This window comes from Pan paniscus, chromosome 13, assembly GCF_029289425.2.
Source record: "Pan paniscus chromosome 13, NHGRI_mPanPan1-v2.0_pri, whole genome shotgun sequence".
Taxonomy (NCBI): Eukaryota; Metazoa; Chordata; class Mammalia; order Primates; family Hominidae; genus Pan; species Pan paniscus.
The window spans coordinates 35,481,845-35,505,872 of NC_073262.2; positions in this window are offsets into that span (position 1 = coordinate 35,481,845).

The window sequence follows — 24,028 nt, forward strand, 5'->3', positions numbered from 1 at the left end:
CTGTCTCTACAAAAAATACAAAAACATTATCTGGGCACGGTGGTGCACGCCTGTAGTCTCAGCTACTCGGGAGGCCCAGGTGGGAGGATAACCTGAGCCCAGGGAGGTTGAGGCTGCAGTGAGCCGTGATTGCACCACTGCACTCCAGCCTGGGCAAGAGTTAGATCCCATCTCAAAAAAAGTAATTAATTAAAATAAAAGCAAAGTTAAGAAAACAGAAAATTATAAACATTAAAATTAATAAAAAATTATAATGCTTATAAAGGATTAGCAAAAGAGACATAGCCAACAAATTTGTCTAAAGAAACACTATGAATATACAATAACATTGAGTAAAAGAAAATAAATGAGGTTAAGTAATCAGAAAAAGTATACTCAATAAAATTTCATGATAAATTTGAAAACTTAGTTAAATTTTAAAATACATTTGATCTTAATTCACTTAAGAAGCTAAACTGACAGCTGCAAAACACACAGAAAATATCATCAAAGATTAAGGACTGTATTAGGAGTCAGTGTTTCACAGACAAGTTCTTGTTTTTTTCTCTATGTTACCTAACTATTCAGGAACACAAAAGACAAAAAAATTTCCTGATTTATTTAATAAATACTAATGTTAGTTAAAATAATTTACTATAACTTTATTAACTATGCTAATTATAAAATGAGTGCTTGATATACATTCTTCTATTTAAATGATTTTAATTATCATAAAGTAACTTTTAATATGAACAGCATTTTCATGCCCATATTAGAGATAGGAAGTCTGAAATTTAAGAAGGATACGTGTCTTGCTCAGAATATTTATATGGGGAGAGTTAGAAGTAAATATATGCACCCTCACTGCAGAACTTATATTTCTGATATCTACGCTATGTGCTCTTAAAACTAAAATGTCTGGCAGCACACAAAAAAGAAAATTTTTAAAATATTGACAATAAGAGAAGAGAGAAAGGGAGAAGAGAAAGAGGGAGGACAAAGAAAAGGAAGAGAACAGAGAAAAAAAACACACTTAGTCTCACTTATGAATATGCTCGATGTCTCAGAGGAATATAGAAATGTTATTACTTCAATTTGCCTTCCATATCTTTCTGATACCTAATAAGTTTCTTGCCATAGAGTAGTTTCTTTGTGTCCATAAAGGATTGGTTCTAAGTGCCCCTTCAGAAACCAAAATTTAAGATGCTCAAGTTTCTTATACAATATAATGTAGTATTTGCATATAATCAATGCACATCCTCCTGTGTAATTTAAATCATCTGTAGATACTTATAATAATACAATGTAAATAGTTTTTATACTGTATTTTTATTTGTATTTTCAGTTGTATTGTTGCTGCTGTTTTTTTTAAATTTTTGATTCATGCTTGGTTGAGTCCACAGATGTAAAACCCACGGATACAGAGGGCCAACTATATACTTTTTAAACAAGAAAAAAAGAGATACATTTTAAGTAAAATTATGTTATTATATTTATTTTGACTATATATAAGATTTTTGGAATCTGGAGCAGTTCCAAGACTGCACAGTGAAACACGAGGGACAGGTATCTTGGTAATGGTTTCTTCCTAGAAGACAATGAGAAGATTTCAACACTTTAATTCCAGTGTGGCAATTGTTTGAAGAATGGCAAAATAGTTCCCTTTGCAAAATGGCTGAACTCTGAGAATGTTTCTTTCTTCTTGGGGTAAAACTGTATATGGTAAGACTGTGGATTCCAAGAGAGAGAATTAAAACTGAATATACAAGCCTGATCATGTCTGGTATACCTCAGTGTTCAGGTTTTCAAAGCATATACGAAGAAGCAAATTGATCTGAGAGGACAAACAACTGAGTCAACTCATCCTGCATGCTTCACCAGCAACACTAGGTGACTCTCAAGAGATGCTTCAGTCATCATGCCCTTGAGCCAGCATTGCCCATGGATGGGTCCTATGTCATGGCTCAACTTCTGATTATGTAGAGTCACCCTTCTGCCCTGAGAGTACCTGGCATCATGACCCCAAGACAGGACTTGAAACCCATCTTACTGTCTTTGAAATTGCTTCTATTCACAGCTTACTGTTGGATCCCATCTCATTATTGCCTTGGTCCACACTTAACAGAATCAGATTACAAAAGCCAAGAGGATTTTTTAAAGCAGCAAGAGAATGAGGAGAAGTGGTGGAAGAAAAGTCAGGAAGTTATATCACTTTCAAAAGAGCACTGAAGTGAATAGAGCTTTTAACTATAACATAATAGAAAAGAAATGTGGCTTGGAATTTTTTGTCTTTTTTTCAATAGTAGAAGCACTGTGAAAATTGTCAGCATCAAAATGGAGTCATTTGTGTTAAAGCCCCTCGCAAAAAAACCCTGACAAATAGAGCTGGACAAGGCCATGAAGGGCGAGTTCTCATGCATAAATGCCTGATAACAAATACTGTCGTAAAACACTGCAAAAATTACAACACTGCACACAGGTCATCACAGCCTTACACAAAAAGCACTTCTGAAAGGACATCTGCCCAGCAACTGCCTGTCCAAACTTAGAATGATGTAACCCTTGTCATTGATGCTTGTAGTCAAGGATAATTATCTCTAGACAGTAATGTAATCCTCCTCATTCTTCCTTTAAAAAACTTTGTCTTCCTTTACCTCCCTGAATACACACATATGCTACTATGACACACATATTTTCATTGCAATGTCCTATTCTTAAATAAATATCATTTTCTTTTAGATAATCTCTCTTTATTTGTTATTTAGGTTGACATAAATTGTGTCAAAAATGGGATCTTAAGAAAAATCACTAAAAAAAAATTGTTGATTCTTGAAACTTGTGTGAGGTACTCATTTGAAACCTTTGAGCTCTTTGTTTCCACAACTCACCTTTTCTCCCCAGGTGAGTCTTCTCTCAGACTGAGCCTCCCTCTTTTGATAGAAGGTTTTCAGTTTATTTGAGATTTGATTTGGTTATAAGCCTGCCTTAATAAAAATCTTTACATCCCTCTTGGGATAATAAAATACTTTTTGTATTTTCTGGCAAGTTCTTTCAGGTATGAAAACAAGTGTCTTTCTGGTTGGAGTAGTCTGGTTTTTACAGAATTTGTTCTGCCTGTGAGGCATGAATTTTCTGGTGTAGTTACTTTTGGTTCTCTCTGCATGCCTAATTTAATATTTTGTTTGATCTGTACGCCTGGGTTAAATTTTCTGCGAACACTCTTTATTATTTTATTTTAATTTAGTTACGTGCATTCATAAATTATTTGGCTCTTTTCCTTTGCTTGTTTCTAAAAATCCTCTGAGAGCAGAAATAAACTCTCTAAATGATGTACACGTGGTGGCTAATGCAAAGTGACTCGTCAGTCACCACCATCTAAAATACTGGTCCAAATTTCTGACACTCTGACAGGATTTATAAAATTTTTCACTTCTTTCAGAAAATTAATAGGAAATACAATGGGATTCTCAAACATTATGGAATGCCAAAGTGACTCTAGCCAGCTACACAGTGTAGTTCATTCTTGTGTTCATTTTTAATTTATGGACAAATTACATCAAGGAAGGTTCAGAGTTAAAATGGTCACTACTCAAATTCTCTTACAAAAACCTGCAAAACAAGTATCAAATGCACATAACTCCAGAGTTAACATGTAGAGCCTTCTATGTTCTTTATAACTGTTTTGTTTGTTTTTCTGCCATTTTGAATCTCCAGACAGGTCTACTGGTGTTGAAATAAAACTCACTGCTTATGGTATTCCAGCCAATATCAAACATAAAATCCTAAAGGGCTTTTAAATTAGTGGTTTTACAAATTACAAGAGCTCCATGTTAATCAACAACCCAAACACATTTTGGAAATGTAAATTTAGTTTACCTAATACTTGCTAGGGTGATAGAACAGTTAATTGAAGTCTTGATAGTCAACGAAAAAAGAACTAGATAAATGTTTATAAAAGTTAGGCTTTCAGATCAAATAGGTCAAAATCTTGATATCAGAGTAATAATATATATTGTTTCAGTCAGGCACAGAAATTAATTGTTCTGCCATGCAAGGGCAAAAAAGAAAGAAAAGAAACTGCTAAAATGCTTCCCTGCCCATTTTGACTAGTTAAGCAAACCAATAGCAAACAAAAGATAGATTTGTTCCTGAAAAATTCAGATTATTTGAGGATTTTGTTTCTCTTCCACAGTTCAACTGATTCTAGCTAAAATGTAAATTTTAAAGATTTAACCTCAACTTATTTGAAACTGACTAAAAAACATTTTAAACTTAAAATGCTATGAAAACTGCTTTATCCAAAATTGCAATCCACTGTCTTCATTAGGTTACCTATTGGGGCAAAGAAATTTTGTTCACGTGAACTGATCCTATTTTGTCAGAAGTATTTGGATACAACTATCTTTTGTAAACAAGTTAATTTGTATTGCTATGTTTATTGCCTTGTGACTAAAATTCTAAATGAAAGCTATAAGATCTCTGTGTGTGTATATGTGTGTGTGTGTAAAGGTGTTTATAGTTATGCAGATACATTATGTTATATTGTGTTTAAATGGTAAAATCTGGCATTGTTAGCCAGAAATCCCTAAGAAATCCTATCCAGCTTGGCTTAAATAAATGAGCACTCATGTAAAATATGTAGTAATTAACTCAAATGCCTTTTACTTCACCCAATTTGAGTTAATCTTTAATAAATAATTTGGTCTTAAACTTGTTGGAAAAATACAAATAGAAATATATTCAAAATAGCATAATTTTTCCTGGGTTTATGGGTCATACATATAGTTTTCTATTTGTCTCTGCTAGATATTTTAAACAGTTAGGGTTTGACACAAAGGTTTTAAGACTATAAACCCAGCCTAAAACAGAATCTTTGTTGATTGGTAAGTAAGACTAATTTCACATTGTCATTCCTTTGTTTATCAAAGTAATTTTGCATGTGATCAAGTTGGCTATAATTAGAAGAAAATTATTTATATGCCATTCAAAAGTTTCAGCTTTGATAGTAAAAATACGCTAAGACAAAACTGAAAATTTGGTCCCCTATATTACAACAGGGTTTTCTTGAAGTATTAATCTGCTCTTAGCAAAACTGGAACAGGTATCGATTTCTATTTTACAAATCTGTTCAATAGTCATCTTTTCAACTGAAGGCAGATTCTATTTCTGCCATGTATCTCCTAGTTAATTTTAATTATTTTTTTCTAGTTTCAAATACGAAATGCTATCCTTTTTTATTCAGCATAGTAATCTCATTTCTTGCAGCAGAGATTTCTTCTTGAAGCTTCTCAGATATATACCTCAAAACTTTAATTTTTTTCTGTAATTAACAGTATATTATTTATAGTTCATGCATCATTACTTTTAGTTCTTTTTCCCAAAGAGGACTGGGATAATCTCTCTTTCCTTTTACCTTTTTGTCGGGTCACATAACCTTCTTCTGCTGTTCTAATTTTACTGTTTTGACCTAATGCTGAAATGTGTATCATGAAGGCCTAGGAAAGCAAAGTTTTCCTCCAGTGTAACTTGATACCATACACTTGATTTTTCCTGATGTGTCTGAATTGTTTCATTTAAGCAGAATACTTTCCATGCTGTTACTAAAAGTTACGTGTTCCCCTGATCAAGGTATTAGTGTTCTTGTTTACATTCCTCTAGAATCTGGTATACATGCATAACCTTGAACACACTCTTCCTGTGTCTGATAAATTCAACTGCTCTTTTTTATCAGGTTGACTTCCAGGTTATCTAAATGGAATAGACTCCCAATAAGGAGAAGTAATCACAGTGCAAGAGGTTTTCCTTTACCTTTTTGGTAACAAACCTAAAAATAATAATTTTTTGTGTTTTATTAAGATAATGCCCTGTGTTCTCTTTTCTACATTATTGATTACTTAAGAAAACTGAGCTTTGAAAAGGTTAAGATTTTATAAATCTATGTAACTTTCTGTATTGCTTATGAAGCTTTCAAGTATCCCTCTGCTTAAATTATTGTTATTTCACACGAACCTCTGATCCTGTCATGATCAAGTGTTTTAAACAGTTTTGACATCTTTGGCAGACCTTCCCAAGATCAAATTCTATAGACTTGCTGTATTAAATATTCTTTATAGATAATAATACAGTATTGTACACTTAAAAATTTGTTGAGAGAGGATCTCATGTGAAGTGTTCTTACCACAAAAAAACAAAAATGAAAACAAAGGAACACAAGGAAACGTTAGGAAGTGTTGGATATGATATGTCTATCATTGCAAATTTGGTGATGGTATCAGGTGTTTATAACCAAATTCATCAAATTGCACATGTTAAATGTTGTTCTTTGTATATTGACAGTACCTCAATAAAGGTATCTTTTAAATCACAAAAAATTAAAAATTAAGTCTTATGTGACCTAGGATTGACTTTGGGATTTTCAAGTTGGAGTCCTGGAGAGCCTCAAGAATGTATTCCTCATCTTGTGGATATAGTAAATTATCAGGCCTTGTTTGGTAGATTGTATGGGAAACATTGTCAAATGATAAATAAGTCTAGGTATTTTTTCAGTTACATTTATGGGTTAATATTGATATAATTGTTTCAAAAATTATGTAAATTCATAAAATCTAATGTTATTAGTTATAACTTTATTATGTTAAATCTTCTTTAAAGTTACTTTGTATGGAAATATTATGTGTCTATTCTAAAGATGATATAAAATTTATAAACATTTGATGATCTGGTTCTCAAACTGTCATGATTCTGGTTATTACATAAAAGGTTGTATATAACAGAAATAACTAAATTCTATGGTCAATGGTGAACTTTCATTTGAGTTTAACCATGGCTATTAAAAGTTTTTTTAATCTATGGTTATTTTTTAATTTTTCTCTAAAAGCATCTGTAATCAGCTACAGCCAAAATTGCTTTTCTATGAAATAATTGAATAATTGATGATGGTAATGTTTTTATGACTTTTACTTGACACATTGGTTTTTCACTTAAATGTTATGTTTTCCACATTTAAGAAAATTTTCTTTCTTAAGCTAAATATAGTTTACAGCAGTTAAAATATATTTCTGTAAACAAAGATGAGAGCATTTGTCTTTTTTTACGTACTTGATTTCTCCATAATTCAGAAACTACTCATGAGTATTTTTACGGCAATATGATTATTTGCATATATCTAATAAAAAATCATCCCTCTCATTATAACAGGATGCAAGTGAAAAGACTGGTTATATTACCAAGGCTTAGACTAAAATATTGTATTTGAGTGCATGGAATACCTGGCTTCAAGGATTTCCAGCCTTATAGTGATAACAAAAAATTGTAACTTCCTGGAAGGCCCGGAACCTGGTAAAATCTGAAGTCTGCTTTCGTTTGGCTTTCTAGTATCAACAAGTTTTTAAATCTGAGATTCCTATGTGATTAATGTAGACAGAAGAAATGTTTTTAAAGAAAAGCTATTATATACCTGATATTAGACTGTAGCCCTATGCATTGTTTTCAAGTTCTTCTTAACCAATAGAATAGACTAAATCCTAAATTCTTCCAGTTTCCTCCAATTTAATTTTCTTCCACAGAATTAACAAAAATGAAAACTGCTCTGTTTCTGAAGCCCTATAAGCTGAAACTAGATGCATTTTTTGAAACAATTCTCAAGCCTGATGTCCAGGGTCACACAAATATTCACAAACCCACCCAATGCCATAACCAGAGACATTCAAACTACAAACCTGGAAAATAAGTTGAAGTTTTCACCCATTAGACAGCTTTTCCCAAGATGTTTCCCAGCACATGTTATAATGAGACTCTTAACCATCTTAGTGCCCACTTTTCCACTTGGCAAGCTGAAGGCCCTTTAATTTATTCATTTGGCTGCCTTTCAGCCTCAGTTCATATCTCAAAACTATTATAAAACTAGGACTGTCATATTACTATTAATTTTTCTTTTCATTTTTCCTTTTAAAACTCTGTATCTGTAACTTTTAAAGTTTTTGCAGACACCAACTCCTAAGAGAATAATGCTGGCCCAGCACTTTATGAAACTATGGAACAGATATAATTGAACTTAATAACGGACTCCCGGTAGAATTAGTCTCCGAGTCACTCCTTTCAATCCTCCCATGTTGCTCAAATGTGTCTAAAAGCATTTTAACACTGACTCCTACCCACCATTCAATCCTTCCAATGTGGGATAAGACCAGCAACTCAGGACAGGTCCATCCTGACACCAAGGAACATCCAAACATAACTATGGGATGATTGATTAGTGATGCTTTTGAAGAAAGATCTTGATCAAAAGGAGGAAATGTGAAAGTTATCAGAATCAAAGTGAAGTTACTTGTATGTGTGTGTGTGTTAGGGGGTGGGGGTTGGGGAGTTCCTGTCGAATAGAGCCAAAAAAGATCATGAAGAGAATTCTCATACATAAACGACGGATTTAAAAAAAAGATCACAAAAGAACTATCATAAAAGACTGCAAAACCCACAACCTTGCACACAGACCATACCAATCTTACACAAAAATACTTTCTCTTTTGCAAGGACATCTCAGCCACTGCCTGTCCAACTTTTGACTAGTGTGACCCTCCTTATTGATCTTTGTACCCAAGGATAATTAGGTAATCCTCCTCCTCTTTTTCCTTAAAGACCTTTGTTTCTATTTTCCTCCCTGAATATTCAGTTTACTATGACATATGTATTCCATTGCAGTGATCTATTCCCTGAAACCCATTATTTTCTTTTAGAGAGCCTCCTTCTATTATTTACGTTGACAGCACAAAGCTAAATTCCTAGGATTTTTTAAGCTAAATTTTTCTCTAAAATTTCGCACTACATTATTTATAAAGAGTCATGCTCTGCTAAAATTTATTCCATAACCTATTTCTTTTCATAACTGCTCTTTAGACTTTCATGGTTAAAGAGAATCTGTGTGAGTCTCTGTGTGTGCACACGTGTGTGTGCACACGTGCATATAAAATTCTGAGAATTGGCCGGGCATGGTGGCTCACGCCTGTAATCCCAGCACCTTGGGAGGCCGAGGTGGGTGGATCACCTGAGGTCAGGAGTTCGAGATCAGCCTGGCCAACATGTCGAAACCCCCTCTCTACTAAAAATACAAAAATCAGCCAGGTGTGGTGGCATGTGCTTCCTGTAATCCCAGCTACTCAGGAGGCTGATGGGAGAGAACTGCTTGAACTTGGGAGGCAGAGGTTGCAGTGAGCCAAGATCACACCACTGCACTCCAGCTTGGGCAACAAAGTGAGACTCTGTCTCAAAAAAAAAAAAAAAAAACTTCTGAGAATTTGAGAATTGGCCGGGTGCAGTGGCTCACACCTGTAATCCGAGAACTTTGGGAGGCCGAGGCAGGCAGATCATCTCAGGTCAGGAGTTCCAGACTAGCCTGGCCAACATGATGAAACCCCGTTTCTACTAAAAATACAAAAAATTAGCCAGGCATGGTGGTGTGTGCCTGTAATCCCCGCTACTTGGGAGGCTTGAACCTGGGAGACAGAGGTTGCAGTGAGCCGAAATAGAGCCATTGCACTGCAGCCTGGGCAACAAGAGCAAAACTCTGTCTCAAAACAAACAAACAAAATATTCTGATAATTTTGCAACTATTTTATTTATATTGTAAATGCATATATATTTCACTAATCATTTAAGAAGCATGTTTGTTTTATGGGTCCTTTATTAAAAAACATTTTTTCATAGTTAAATATAGCATCTAAATTTGTAACAGATGTATCCATGCCCCATTAGAAATGCAAAAATGTGACCAAACATATTTAATTTTAGCAATTCAAGGATGGATAAGTATGAGAAAACAAACATTTATCATCAAGTTAGCAAATAATGGGAAGAAATTATGAATATATAGTAGACACAAAAATATTGATAATATACAGCACACATTTTTTATAAAATTACCAAGATACAATTGGACTAAATGAAGAATTTCTGAATATTATGAAACATAATTATCTAAGATCAATATCAAACATCATATTGCTTCTCGAGTATAAAGACATTTTTAATAAGGCCAGAACAAGACAGTGGTATCTGTTCCAACATTATTAAATATTCTACCTAGTGTAGAGAAATAAATATAAGCAGAACCATACATGTATGATCATTTAATATATGATAATGGTGACTCAACCAACCTGGAAAATACAAGTTTTTCAATAAAGGAATTTATACAATTGTTTATTTGTAAATATATGTCAATGTGTGTTTTGTGTGTGTATATAGTTAAACCTCTTCCTAATTTCAAACATGAATATGAATTCCAAATGGAATTTAATACGTGAATTAAAAAGATATGGCTGAGTACAGTGGCTCACGCCTATAATCTCAGCACTTTGGGAGGCCAAGGTGGGTGGATCACGAAGTCAGGAGATTGAGACCACCCTGGCCAACATGGTGAAACCTTGTCTCTATTAAAAATACAAAAATTAGCTGGGCATGGTGGTGCATGCCTGTAGTCCTAGCTACTTGGGAGGCTGAGGCAGGAGAATTGCTTGAAACCTGGGAGGCAGAGGTTACAGTGAACCGAGATCACACCACTGCACTCCAGCCTGGTGACAGAGCAAGACTCTGTCTATAAAAAAAATAAAAAAATAAAAAAAATATTAATCAGAAGAAAACGAATGACTTCAAAGACTTCAAAATATTCTCACAGTGAGGAAGACATGCCTGAGCAAAACCCCAAATCAAGGAGACATTTACTATGACTAGATATATTTCTAATAACCTATATGACAAAATTTTCTGTATACAAAATTTACAAACTGTAGTCAGGGACACAATATTTAAAATACATATACTAGAAAACTTCTCTATCTATAGTTACATAGTACCCTTATATATCAATAAGGAAATGGCAAGCATCACTTAGAAAATATAGTAAAGGCTATGAAGGGATATTTTACAAAAAAAGAATTTCAAACGGCCAATAAAAACATGAAACTCTCCAACAGTTCAGTAAATGTAAATTAAACATTTTGAGAAACAATTTTATACCACTAAGGGTTAAAATAATTTTTAAAAATGTTATCTAGTGTAATGACAGATAGGAAATAGTCATTCTCCTACATGATTACAGGAACTACAAACTGATGTAAAGTATTTGGAAGTTAACCTAGCAGTGTCCTCTAAAATGTGCACACACTTTCAGTCCATAATCCACAATAAAGGAGGAATGAATGTTGAGTTCAAATAGCATTGCAGAAATAAGTAGACTTACTTGACAGAGAAATAGCAGCTTATATCAAAAATGGCACTGAGTACCAGAATTCTGAAAATACACATAGGCCAATTTAACACCAGCTGAAAACAATAACTGCTGATCCTTTATATATTTTGGCTCAAGAACATATGGAATGGTTTGCACAATCTTAGTGAAAAAAAAAATGATAGATTAGCATTATAGGGGGAGGAGTGAACAGGTGCCAAGCAAGGGGACCTTAGACACCAAGTTACAGTGGTTATAATATAAAGAGGATATAAAATCTTAGTTTGGAAATGGAAGTGGGCAACAATGTGAAACCACCCAAAATGTAGATACTGGTTAGAAATCAGAATAAAATTAGAAGACGCAACAATGACAAGAAGGCTGATAACAATAACAACAACAAAAAAAGGAGGTTTTAGTTTTATATAAACCCTAATATTTGTGCTCAAGAACATTTGGATTATTACATACTCATCTCCTTCCTCTCCAGATTTCATCACTGTTCTATGTAAATTAATATCTGAGAACAGATTCCTATTGCTTCGTTTATTCTAACCACAGGTATCATTGTTTTGACTTGAGTCCTGAAGAGGTAGAATGTTCTCTCTTGGCAATGCCTGGGAGACGAATTGAGATAACTTGGTGGCCTGATGGAGGTGGGTGGGGGAGGGGGCACAAACATAGAGCTAAAAACAGCAATATGTCTCAAAAGTTGACAGTAGTCTTCAGACTGTGAGGTATCTGGAAATGTGGAGTTGTAAAGAAAGATATTTACACTTTATTGTATAAAGTTTATTTAAAAGGGATGTTTTCATTAATTTTTGCTTGCTTTAGACTTTCAGATTTTGAAAGGTTAGCCAGGATATCTAGTAGATTGCAGAAAAAAATCTGATGTATTTTTACAGTAAAACATAAGACATCGAATGCATTTCATGTTTTTGACCTGCTGCTTCAAACTATACCACCACACTAATTTGAAATAAACCGTACTCCAACGTCTTTCTGTTCCTAGGAGTATTTTTGTGAAGAGGCATTAAAACAACTACTTAGATGAGTGCTAATAACATGAGAAACATTGACATACATTACATATATTGATTATTACCTTCCCAATTACAGAATTCCAAAATGTGCAACAGAGTCAGTTTTACCCTTACAAACTTATTCATCTTTCTTTAAACATTACATTTGACAACACTTACCATCTCCTTTGATGCTTTCTTGATCAAACATTAGTCAGACTCCTGAACCTTGTTTTGGGCCCACCCAAGGGCCTCCTTGAAAAACTCACAATGACTTTTATCTTTTACTTGTATTAATTCTGAAGTCTCTGACTCCCTCTACCCTACAAAAGTTGCCTTTCCACTGCTCTCTTCCACAACCCATTTGTTTTATTCAGACCCATTTCCTCATGCACATTAATTAATTCTTGCTGCTGTAGCTTTGTTACTATGCTGATTTGCTGCTGGTCTCTCTTCTCTCTTCTCCCATTGACTCAGAAAGTTTGACCTATTTAAAGGCCAAATTAAAGTCATCCACCTTCTTACGACAATTTCATCAAACTACTCATCTTATAAAATTATATGGTACTTCAAAACAATAATATCTCCTATGTTACCCATTCCTGCATTGCTATAAAGAAAAACTTGAAACTAGGTAATTCATAAAGAAAAGAGGTGTTTGGCTCACAGTTCTATAGGCTGTACAAGCATGGTGCCAGCATCTGTTCAGCTTCTGGGGAGGCTGCAGGGAGCTTTTACTCAAGGTAGAAGGTGAAGCAGGAGCAGATACGTCACATGGCAAAAGCAGGAGCAAGACAGAGAGAGGAAGGAGGTACCATAAAGTTTTAAACAACCAGATTTCAGATTTCACGAGAACTCATTCACTCACTATGACAAAGATAGTACAAAGAGGATGGCTCTAAACCGTGCATGAGAAATCCACCCCCATAATCCAGTCACCTTCCGTCAGGCCCCATCTCCAACACCGGGGATTATAATTCAATGTGAAATTTAAAGGGGACCACATCCAAACTATGTCATCCCCTAATTAGCATACATTTATCTTTAAAAATATTTTCATTTATAATTATTGCTTTCATTACATTTCCTAAGGTAGATACAATGGTTAGAATTTCTTCATAAGAGTTATCATTCACTTCATGTCACTCAAGTACCCTTCAACATTCCTCATGTCACTCTTGCCAAAACCTTTATTACTGAAGAGTTAAGATTTTAGCCAAATGTGCACTTTAAAGGCAACAATATCTACAATGGGAATTTCACTTTGTTAGAGATATTTTTATAATATTTCTCTGGATTGATCATCACCTTTCATAATTCATATTGGTTGATTAAAAAATGCATTGCTTGAAAACAAAAAAAAATCACAAACGTCAAATAACAGATGTTAACCAGGTACAGGTGGCTGAATAGCTCATGGGATGGCTGATTGGATTCGAGACTTTTCACCTTGTGGTAATCAGTCAGAATTTGGCCCATGGTTGACAGGTCATCCTACAGCTGTTAACGGGATACCAGGTGTGATAGGCTCTCATTACCAGCATGGTGGGCAGGTGTTTACATCACAGTGAGCACCCCTGTGGCTACTTCCAGGAGCAGCAGAGGCCCTGGTTCCCGGAAGGCACAGCTACCTGTCAAGAGTAATGTGGGCTGCTATGCATAATGGCTGCAGTGTTCCTGAATTATACCGGAAATACCATTAAGCAAGCAGTGACACCTCACTGTGACTTACTAAGATGTGATAAATGGCACATTTAGAAATAATTTGGTAAATTTTAAAATACCAAAATCAGCTCCAATTTAAGCTCATCATTATCTCTAAATGAAAGGGCTTTTTTTAGAAGACTAATTCAGTATTTACTTGAATCATTTTTAATACTTAAAATGTGCTGTTTAATTAATTTTGTCCCCGCCAAAAATCGTGTTAAAGTTGAATTTCTAATGTGTAAGTATTGAGAGGTGGAGCCCTTAAGAGGTGACTGGGGCATGATGACTTTGCTCTCCTGAATGGATTAATTCATTCATAGATTAATAGATTAATGAATCAGTGGGTTATCCCGGGATTGGAACTGGTGGCTTTATAAGAGGAAGAGAGATTTGAGAAAGCTCGCACAGCCCCCTCATCCTGTGGTGCCCTGTGCCACCTTAAGATGCTAAGAGTCCTCACCAGCAAGAAGGCTCTCACCAGATGTTCCCTCTTGACCTTGATTTCCCAAGCCTCCAGAATTACATGAAATACGTTTTTCTTCTTTATCCATTGCTTAGTTTCAGGTATTCTGTCATAAGTAACAGAAAATTGACAAAGACAGAGTGTCACTTGGAAACATTTTTTAAACTTGACACCATGAAGCAGGCAGAGCCCAGGTGGTAAACTCCTTCATTAACCACTAAGGTTTCTCAAGAAAGCCTATTAAAATTCAGTCTTTCGCCAATAGAAGCCACCTAATAAATGTCCATTAAATTAATGCATGACTATATTCGATTCTTTTTTCAAATAAAGGGATTGGGCATGACAATGTCTAATATACTTTTGTGATCTCAAATGCTATCTATAAATGATAAAAGAAATAATCTTCCTCTAGGATATAACCAAGATTGTGTACAATAATCTGTGCTTATTCTAAAATTAGTTTCTCAAAGCGGAAGATAGTGATGATTTTTGCTTTCTGCCCTCAGAACTCTTTTCTGCCACAGACCACTTTATAGTCATCTGAGTTACAAATACTTCAGCCTAAGGTTTTTAAATGTGGCTGCTTCCATTGCAATTCTCTCCTTAACCAGTAAAATTTAAATAGCAGCAGGGGCTACCCATAGAGTAAGTGATGGGCTGAGGGTATGTTGGTAGCAAAGAAGAGGACAACATGTGTGTAATTGGATATTTCTGGTTGCCTGACAATTAACATATATTATATACAAGGTCGAAGAGCCATTGAGTAACCAGATTCTCTACAGAAAGCTTGATAGTACCTGCTGATAATTTCCTCAATGCTTGTTAATAAGCTGTCTACGTACTGGTGGGTAGGGAGAAGAATCAAGAAGAACTTGTTGACTTTGTACATCCTCAACCTCAGACGATGTCATCAGATAATCAGTAAGATGAACAAGACCAGATCTGTCACTTTATGGCTGAATATCGGCTCATCTGCAGAAAGCTCCAGATTCTCCAAGGTTCTAATGTCAAAATGGTACATAGTGAGAGAATTGTTGTGTGAACCTGAAGTGGGTCTCCTAGGGTAAGTTTCACTCGTACATAGACTCTTACGTCTGCTTCCTTCATAGAGTGTACTGAAGAAGCCTATTGGAAAAGGCTACATCAATTGAACAATAAGGGACCAAGGTATTATATGTCTGGGAGAAAAAAATAATCAGCAATTCTCCACAGCACCCAAGACTTGTGGTGCCCTTGAAGAAAAAAGAACTTCGGCAGTTCAATGACTCTACTATCAGAAAATATACTTAACAGAGACATAAGAAACTAGGGATTTCTCCACATTACCAAAATGTAGCCCAGTATAGGAGACCTTTTTTTTCCATCTTTCTCTCCCATCCCAGAGGAGCTAGAACTAGAGGTTGGGAAGTATAACCAAATTGCTTCTCCTACTGATGGGACTTAGGCTATAGACAAGTAAAGGTGCAGAATCTATCTTGAATATCATTATGGATCCAGGAAAAAGAGATTTTTTTTTTCCTGCTGCTGGTTTGAAGGCAGTAGTCATTGGAAAAATTTTACAAAAATTATATTTGTAGCTTGCTGGATACCAGTCATTCAGTAAACCAGTGCACATGTACGGGAAGGAGAGAGTGGTATTAGGTAAACACTGAGAGTGTCAACCTAAAGTAATCAAAAGGGTTAGAATCCAATTTAAAGGGAGTTTATTCAAGTGAAAACTGTGAGGATGAACCACCCTGAAGAGCAACTCAAAGGAATGAAGCCAGTGATCTAAAGTAGGAAAGTTAAGGCTTCATTTATAGAGGCAGAGACAAGAGTTTTTAGCAGGATGACAACATTTTTAAAAAATATTTTAAGTTCTGGGACACATGTGCAGAACGGGCAGGTTTGTTACATAGCTATACACGTGCCATGGTGGTTTGCTGTACCCATCAACCCGTCATCTACGTTGGGTATTTCTTCTAATGCTATCCCTCCCCTAGTCCCCCACCCACCGACAGGCTCCAGTGTGTGATATTCCCCTCCCTGTGTCCATGTGTTCTCATTGTTCAACTCCCACTTATGAGTAAGAACTTGTGGTGTTTGGTTTTCTGTTCCTGTGTTAGTTTGCTGAGAATGATGGTTTCCAGCTTCATTTATGTCCCTGCAAAGGACATAAACTCATCACTTTTTATGGCTGCATAGTATTCCATGGTGTATACGTGCCACATTTTCTTTATCCAGACATTTTTTATACAAGACTGACAAGTAGTTACAGCAATTTGATTCATTATAGGCAGTGTTTCCTTTTGGAAAGGGTACATTTAACACCTTTTACAGGGGGTCTAATAGCCGTGGGTTTTCTGTCATCTGGTCTAAGCAAAGCAGGACAACAAAGGGGAAGTTAATCTATAACAAGAATCATTAATTAAAAAGGCAGGAGGTTTTTGTCCCTGATGTCATTTAATTCTCTCTAGTCATTGTACAGAGCAAGAAAAATAAGAAAGCTAGTTAATCTATAATATGAGAAACAGAAATTGTAACCATATATGACTCAGATCATAGACACATCTCCCTTAAGACATAAAGTATTTGGGGAGTTCCAACAGCTTTTAACCTGCATTTATTTTCATATGGGAAAAAGGGAAAAAGAAAAGAAAAAAAATCTCAGAATTATGGACCAGCAGCATTTTAGAATAAGCACAGATTATTATACATAATCTTGGTTATATACTAGAGGAAGATTATTTCTTTTATCATTTATAGATCACCTGGAAACTTCTCAGAAATGCAAAATCTTGGGCACTTCTACACAACTACAACAGAGTTTCTCAAAATTTATCATACATAGAACTATGTAGAGAATTTGATAAAACAGATTCCTGGACCCATCTCAGAACCTCTGAATCAGTTGTTCTAGGGTGGATCCAGAGATTCTGTATTTCCAATATGCTCCCAAGTAATGTTTTTGTTACTCATCTATAGATCACATTTTAGGTCTGTAAGACAGGAAGAAGCTAAATACTAGTAATTATCTACTTAATAGATTTTCAAAAGAATTAAATATTATCTAAACAAGAGGAAAGTAGAGAGGTATTTTCCTTTACCTACTTCCAACCATTATATCCACTTTACTATACAACAAAAGGCTAATTTTCTTGCTTATTTTCTAGAAATAAATAATAGTTACTCATTAATACATCATGTAATAATTAAGGAGCTGGAGAAAGAATATCTAGCCAAATGTGAAAACAAAATCCAAACAAACCCAAGAAGATAACAATACACATATCTATACTTAATTTCGTTCATTTTTCTATTCTCCTATTAGTCTTTGTGTGTGTGTGTGTGTGTGTTATACATTTACCCCAGCATTTCTTGTGGCAAGCTTTCATTATTTTACTGCCTTAATAAGTCTCTGAGTGTATTCTCTTAACACCTCACCTTTCTCTTTCACGAGATCTAAAGTAAAAAAAATGTAACTGAGTAACATCTAATAGAACTGAAAAACTACATAAAATAAGCTGCATATTTTGCAAAAATCCCAGGCCTATTTATGAAAATGTAAAACTTGCAAACTTTTTTCATAAGGCTAGAAAATAAAAACACACGAGAAATAATCATACCCTGCCTATGTTATGAAAATCTAGCACCCACAAAGAAAGCAACTGCTGTTTTCTTTTTGTGTGAAGAAATGTTCAAAGAGACCCTTTGATGAGAAATTGGGTGCGGTATCTGAGATGAAAGATAAGACAGAAAATTGTGCTCAGTCTACCCTCACCCCAACAGTCTTATCTGAGATTCTCTCTAGAGATCAGCTAATGTTTTCTCTTTTCTCAGCATGGAAGTGACAGGAGAAGCTGAAGGCTGGTGAGGAATCATAAAAGTGAGTTTCAACAGCTTCTTCTCCCCATAGCAAACATTACCATTAACAATAGCTGAGGGTTTCACCACTCTGCGATGTGAACTCTTTGAAATAAAGTTTACAGATAAACATACTGATAGACTACGTAAACCAATAATTAGATTATATTCCAAACAGCACATGCCTTTGGTCTATGGGATGGAAATTAGGAGAACAAATCTAAGTAGAAAATACTAACATTTATTTTTCACATGGAGCTAAATGACCACCTAGATTTTTGACAAAGGAGCACCTCTGTTTTCTTTAAAGGATAAAAATTAAGACCTATTTCTATTAGAGCTAATATTTGTATTTTCCTGTGACACTGTTCTTGTGCTTAAACCTGGAGGGTATTCCATAAATGTTTGCTGATTCTACTTGATATCACTGCTCCTTTGCCTCCTTCACTTACAAAATCATTTATCCCCGGATAGGAAGATGTCAGACAGGTCTCCAATTATAGCATTCTCTGCCTATTTAGATACCAAACTAAATACTAAGCTAAAACCCAAGATTCAAGCCCCTCAGAGTAAAGCATCAACAAAAAGTATTAGGTTGGTGAAAAAGTAATTGCAGTTTTTACCATTAAAAATTAATGGACGACAAAAACTGCAATTACTTTTGCACAAACGTATAGTATTTTTTATACTATTGTTACAGGTTTCAAATATTTTCTAGTATTTTCTATTGAGGTTTCTGCCATTAAAAGTAATGGCAAAAGAAATTGGAATTTAAGAAAAGAAATTAAAAATAATGGCAACTGGAATTTAAGGAAAGAAATGGCGAAAACTGGAATTTAAGGAAAGAAATGGCGAAAACACAATTACTTTTGCACCATCCTATAGTTGAAAATTTGTTCACATGGAAATCTTATAGCTATTTTTACAGCACAAGGAGATGACGTTTTTTGTCTCACTAAGGCTGCTGGGAACAGCCTTCATATGTGTTTCATTATATGTGATTAGCTTTAAAATGAATGCCTTGTATCTTTACTAATAGGTTTGCATTTCCTTATCCCAATTTTATTTAAACTGGAGTCCTATTCGAAAGGTCTATTAACGGTAAAGCAATTTTATTTTCTATGAGATGCATATTGCTATTTTTCACTCCTGGTGCTTTTAAGAGGGGGCATACATTGACTTGACTCTATATTATATCATTTAAAAAATAAAGCAAGCATCCCTTTGAAGCAGGCTAAGGGTTTGGGAAAGAAAACAACTTACTTTCAGGACTTTCATTTTGGGTAAAGCTACCATCATCTCTTGGATAGTCTACTGTAATAGCGTCCTACAGAAATAATCTCCTTATTCCATGTTGCTCATATTCAATCTATTCTCCAACAGCAGTCAGAATAATTTGCTAAAAATGCAAGTAAGATCCCATCACTCTCATGCTTTTAAAGCTCTTTGGCTTCTTTTACTCTTATTATGATCTAAATCTCTTATCATGGCCAACATCATCTAGCCTTTCCTATTTCTAAGGTCTCTACCACTATCCTCTCCATTTATTCTGCTTCAATCCCACTGGCCTTTATGGTTTTTGTTTTGTTTTGTTTTTGAGCATGTTGATTACAATGTATCCTCAAGGCCTTTGTTCTCATTATTTCTAGAACTTAGAATGCTCTTCTACAGTTATTTACATGGCTCTTCCCCCTACACACACTATAGTCAGATCTCTGTTTAAATATTCTCTTGCCAGAGAGGCCCTATTTATTTACTACTACAATTAAAATAGCCCCTGCAACTCTAGACCTTCACACTGATCTACTATTTCATGGTGAATATCTGAATATATATATATATATATATATATATATATATATATATATATTCAGAAATTAAACCTATGTGTGTGTGTGTTTGTGTGTGTATGTGTGTGTATGCATATACATTTTTGTCTTTCTCTGCCATTGTACTATATACTCCAGGGTATATTCTGGGTTTGCTCAGTTGATCCACAGCATCTGGAACAATACATGGGTACATAGTAGGCACACAATCAGTGTTGAGTGAATAAAGGGGAGGAAGCAAGAAAACATATATATGTTCAACAAAGCCTGAGGAGTATTCTCAGAGCTCAAGAACTGAATAAAGATAGTGCATTCATTAATGGTATGGTCCACTCGTAGACATCCTTATTTTTACTTGTGACTAACTCATCACACTCCAATAAACTGACTTCCCCAAACACATCTTGAGAAATGGTACTGAATCACTACTAATTGTTATTTCCTAAAGAACACTTACAGCCAAAATGCCTAAGTGGTCATTTGAGAGAGGTCCCACATTGTAATCAATGTCAGAAATGTTAATGTTTAAAAAAGCAAATAGGGAATAATGTATGTGCACACATCTGATAAAGTTTAACTAATCAAAAAATAAATAAATAAATAACTCTTTTTCTTCTAGCCCTTCCAGTAATGGTAGAGTAGACTGTATAAATTATATCATACTACTATTTCCTACTATAAATTTCCTAGTATTAATAAAAACAATCATAAACTCAGGATAATATATGTAAAACAACAGTTGAAAGGAACTGAGGAACAAAAAGAAAAAGGTAAAATTAGAGCCACTATGACTATTGAATAAGAAGATCATACTCAGATTGTCTAAAGAAAATTAGAGTCATAGCCACATAGAAGATAGAGATCAAGAAGAAAGCTGCAGTCCTACTGAACTAGGCAGTCAGATGTTGAAGTTTAGTCCTGAGTAAGAAACTGGAATTTAAGGAAAGAAATTCTGGACAAAGAAGAGAACATAAAGCGTGAGTATAAACTGTCACATAAGCTTGTACGTAAATTTGTGGCTGACATCTGAATTGTTCATACATAGGATGAGACTCCATACAGTTCATGAGAAACAACAGCTCTTAAGGAAGAAAGATCTTAGCACAGATTTCAACTGCTGCTGGCAAGAAAGAGTTTGATGTTCATTTTAGGCCAAATTATAGGGCCCTAGTAGCCATCTCAGGCTTTCCACTGAATTCCCAGAAGGGTTATGCCTTATAATTAAAACCCGTATCTCAGAACTAAGGGTATCTCTCTAGGATTAACAGACAAAAGAGAAATAGATTGACCTATGTAAAGTAAAAGTTAAAGCTAACCCTCAGTAAAATCAAGATACTGTACTAATAACAGGCTGTTCCAAAAAAAAAAAAAATCTTTACAACTTAGAGGCAGATAACAAAATTCAGTCTCTTCAACTTTAAAAAGTGAACATAAACGAATAAGCGCTAGAAATAAAAATACAAGGGAAAATGTAATAACTAATCGTATACAGAACAGTATTCAATAGAAGCAGGTAAATGACACAGATTTTGGAATTAGTAGAAAATAACTTTAACATAACTCTATTACTTCTGCTTCTGACTATGGTGAAGTAACTGAGAGTGTTCTTGCCTTACTGCTGTAACCATCGAAAAAACTAGGCAAAATATTTAGACAACTTTTTTTTTCAGATTGAACAACAATCATTGTAGAATTGTGATCCCTAAGAAGAAGAGGAAAAGGAGAAGAGATCTATCTACAATTATCCTGGTTTCCTGCCTAAAGATAACATTTTAGAGCTCAGTGCACAGTAAGACAAGTAAAGCATTATTTTACTTTATTAAGTTATTATTAAGTTTAGGAGTGAGATATCACAGTTGAGGGAGGATAAGAAAGTTGGAAATTCAGAGTAATGAAGATGAGGGTGCTAAACCGAGAAAGAGGTCCAGAAAGTTGGTCAAGATTCCATTTTTTATGCTAAATTCTATGCCATGCATATGTAAGATGAAACTTCATGTGGCCAAGAAAAAAAATGACTAGGAAGCAGTAAGCTAAATGATTTTCAAAGCTCGTATTAGGCTACCAGAAACTGAGTTCCAGTCCATCAAAATGGACATTCTTTGTTTAACATGAAGGACACTAAATAAAATCCTCAGGAAAAGCATGACTTGGTAGTAGTGCTGATCTAGCTCTGCATCAAAAGCTTTTATAGCCCCACCATAACTAAATGGAAAAGAAAACTTGGAAAGATCAAACCGATTGCCAAATAATTTAATCACCTGTCAGAAGAAGGTCTAATATTTTTCTAAAAGATAACAAAACTAATCATTCCACCATGTAATATTCACAGTATTCAATGTTAAGTCAAACATTCCTAGTAATATAAAAAGGAAAATGTGACCCTAACCAAAAGCAAGTCAGTTCATAGAAATAGATGTAGACACGACAGACATAGAATTAACAGATAAAACCTTTTTTAAAAAGCTACTAAAAATATGTTTAAGGACTAAAGAATAGGAGAGAAATGAAACTTTTTTAAAAAGCATAAAATACAAAAAATACAATATACAGAATGTAACATTAATTTGATGGGATAATAGAAACTTTCAGAGAAAATATCAATAAACTTATAGACATATTAATAGAAATTTTAAAAACTGAAACATATAGAGAAAAAAGACTAACAGTTACCAGAGCCTTTATACTTATGTAGTGATATCAAAAAGTCTAACACATGTATAATCAGAATCCCAGAAAGAGAGGAAAAAGGATGAAAACGTATTAGAAGAAATAATACAAACAAAATTCTAGATTTAATGAAAAGTATAAACCTACTGATATGGTCTGGACATTTGTCCCCTCTAAATTGCATGTTCAAATGTGATCCCCAGTGTTGGAGGTGGTAAAACTGGAAAAGGGAACTTTTCCCTCATCCCCCTCACAGGGCATGTGATGGGGGAGTGGCTTGCTTCTTCAGTGCCACACTGGTCAAACCTCTAGGGGGAACACACAGACAGGCAGGTTGTGGGGCTCTGACCCCATGGCAGTGCCTAGGGGTGAATGTTTACAGTTGAAGCCCCAGTAGGCCTGTGTTACATGTGCTCTTTCAGTTTGGCCATCCTTAGGTGGCTTGTGTTAGTCAGCTCAATTAGACCTCCTGCTTTATCTCAAGGACAGAGGGCTTTCTATATCCCAGGGTTTCTTGCCTTGGTGTACCAGAAGAATCAGATCACACATGGGGTTGAAGAATGAGTGCAAGCTTTTATTCCAGTGGAAGCAGCTCTCAGAAGGTAGGGGAGCCAGAAGGCAGATGGAGTGGGAAGGCAGTTTGTCCCCGGAGTTGGGCCGCAAAGCAGCCCAGGCTCTCCTCCAACCACCCCGGCCAAACTCTGGGTCATTCTGCTAGTCAATGGCCTCCTGGCCTGCCAGCATCTGTGGGTGTGCTCTTCTGTCGGCGTGCTCCCATCCACGTTCCACTCGAAACCCAGCCACTTGTGTGTTCTTCCACCGATATGTTCCTCTCAATGTCCAGCTGCTTGTGTGTGTGCCTGCTAGGGTCTTGGGGTTTTTATAGGCACAGGATGGGGGTGTGATGGGCCAGGGTGGTCTTTGAAAATGCAACATTTGGGCAGGAAAACAGGAATGCCTGTGTTCATCTAGGTCTGTGGGTACAGGCCCAGGGTTGGAGCTCTAGCCAGGGACCATGTCCTTCCCTTCCAGCACTTCCCTTCCCGTCTCCCTTATCAGTGGGGCCTGGCAGGGGAAATTTGGATCATGGGGGCAGATCTCTCATGAAAGGCTTGGTTCACTCCCTGCAGCAATGAGTTCACACAAGATCTGGTTGTTCAAAGAAGTCTAGGACATCTCTCTTCTCTCTCTTGCTCAATCTCTCTCCTTAGCTCCCTCTCCCACCATGTGACACATCTGCCTCTTCTTCACCTTCTTTGTAAGTTTCCTGAGGCCCTCACCAGAAGCAGATGCCAGC